General features: G+C 40.7%; 1 protein-coding gene across 1 annotated transcript in view; it reads left to right on the top strand.

Annotated features, from left to right (window-relative positions):
- Positions 1-2,500, top strand: part of elk1 (ETS transcription factor ELK1) — a gene marked incomplete in the record, with an annotated part of 23,743 nt that overhangs the window by 15,207 nt on the left and 6,036 nt on the right.

Consider the following 2,500-nt stretch of genomic DNA (forward strand, 5'->3'; position numbering starts at 1 on the left):
AAAGTGTCCAAGCCCACGAAGCACGTTAGTCCTTCAGATCTGAATCACATTGCAGGTCTGTTATCTTCTCTGGAAGATCAGAAGCCTTGAAAGTGAACTGTGGGTTGAAACAAGAACAGCAGTGCGTTTTATGGACAAATAATGTTTTGATGTGCCGTATGTTTGACCCCCCCCCCCCCCCCCCGGTCTAAACCCTGAGGCTGCGTCTTTATTCTTGACCACATACCGTTACCAACAAACCCAAAACAAAGCAGTAAAAACATGAAGACTAGCGTAAAAAAGATAAAAGATAAAAGAAAAGACAACTCTCATACGGAGTTAAAAGCCGATGAATACAAATGTGTTTTAAGATGATTTAATAACAGCCAGTGTGATAAAGAACAGAGTTTATTATATCTGATGCTTTTTCTGGGTTAAACTACTGAAATCCATCAATCAATAATTATTTATGTAGCACAAAATCACAACAAAAGTCATCTTAAGGTACTTTACACATAGAGCAGGTCTAGACTGAACTATTTAATTTAATTTAAAGAGACCCAACATTCACACATGAGCAGCACTTGGCGACAGCGGCAAAGAAAAATTCTCCTTTTAAACAGGAAGAAACCTCAAAGAGAACCGGACTCTAGGTGGGCGACCATCTGCCGAGAGAGAGAGAGAGAGAGAGAGAGAGAGAGAGAGAGAGAGAGAGAGAGAGAGAGAGAGAGAGAGAGAGAGAGAGAGAGAGAGAGAGGAGAGAGAGAGAGAGAGAGAGAGAGAGAGAGAGAGAGAGAGGAGAGAGAGAGAGAGAGAGAGAGAGAAAATTATAATAGCAGCAGTCATGGGTCATATCTGGTCTGGACCGATATGGTTGTGAAACAGATATTAGATGTTATTCTACAGTATTTGATCCCCAACTCCTACAGTGTGAGTGTGTGTGTGAGAGTGTGTGTGAGAGTGTGTGTGAGAGAGAGAGAGAGAGAGAGAGAGAGAGAGAGAGAGAGAGAGAGAGAGAGAGAGAGAGAGAGAGAGAGAGAGAGAGAGAGAGAGAGAGAGAGAGAGGAGAGAGAGAGAGAGAGAGAGAGAGGAGAGAGAGAGAGAGAGAATTCACAACCTCCAACATGCTGCATCGTTCCTGATGAGCAGCTTGTGTGTGTGTGTGTGTGTTTTTCGTGTGTGTGTGTGTTGTGTGTGTGTGTGGATACGTGACATCTGATGTGTGTTGTAAAGCGCTTTAAATGCAGTGATGTGTGAATGCTGCCGTTTATAAGCTGCTGTCAGAAGAACTCGACTCACTCTGCTGATTTTTCTCAGTAAAAAAAAAAAGAAAAGAGGAAGGCTTTACGCTTAAGAGCTTCTAATAAGAGGAAGTGTCGTTTAAGATGTTGATTTAAATAAAAGAAAGCAGAAGTAATTAAGAGTTGTGTTGTTCAGTGGAGAGTCTGACTGGGCCGAGTGTTTGTCTGGTTTAGTTTATGAAGAGTTAAACAACATGTTTGACTGGTGTTTCTTTTATTTTTTACATGTGCATAATACAAAAATGTGCATCAGCTACACAAAAAAAACAAAGATGCATTTTATTTCCTGCTGAATAAATGTGTGTAGAGTGTTTTTACAGCTCTGAACAGTTAAATATATGTAGTGGAATATAAATGCAGGAGAATATAATTAAAGGCCTGTTTTAAAGGTTAATTATGAGGTTTTTAAATGCTCCTTCAGCTCAGGTGTTATAATGTGTTGGGTCTCAGTGTGACACAAAATATCTACAAACCCTTTTAAAAAAGAAAATGAAAGTTGTTTGCAGCTTTTCTCACACTGTTACTTTCAGCCACAGCAACACGTTAACCACACGGAGCACAAACATGTTTGTAGATTTGTTGCAACGAGTTTGCACTTGCATTAAAAACAACACGTGTTATTATCACACCAGAGCAAATAGGTCAGTCAGGTTTTTTTAGACGTGCTGATCTGTAGATGTCAGATAACTGTTGTTGTCCTTCTTCTTCTTGTTGATGAAGATTATTCTTTAGAGCTCGAGCTGCATGTTTGGGCTCGTTGTCGTTGCTGCAGAGTGAATTTAAACGCCCTCTCTGTTGGTGTTTTTATCATGGAGGAGAATCTAAACATCTAAAGTGCCTAAAGCTCTCCCACAGCGCTGTAAATATTTCCAATTCCATAAAACAGGAAGACACGATTTTTAAAGAGATAGTGCAGCATGCTCGGCTAAACACATTAAAGCTGACAGTCCTAATACGTATATATATGCATCATACACATAGACTGTATATATAATGACGTAACATCCGTGATGTCACTCAATGGTTTGTGGACTGCTGCTCGGAGGCCAATAGTATCGGATCTGAGCAGCACCATCTTGAACATTTCAGGTGCATGCTGGGACAAATAAAAACACGGATTCTACTTATATGGGTATCAGGAGGAGCATGAGGCGCCCTCCTGAAACCTGTGAACCAATCAACCTGTCAATCACGACGTAGCCACGCCCTAATGCATACCC

Source organism: Scomber scombrus, chromosome 10 (genome assembly GCF_963691925.1).
Source record: "Scomber scombrus chromosome 10, fScoSco1.1, whole genome shotgun sequence".
NCBI classification, from domain to species: Eukaryota; Metazoa; Chordata; class Actinopteri; order Scombriformes; family Scombridae; genus Scomber; species Scomber scombrus.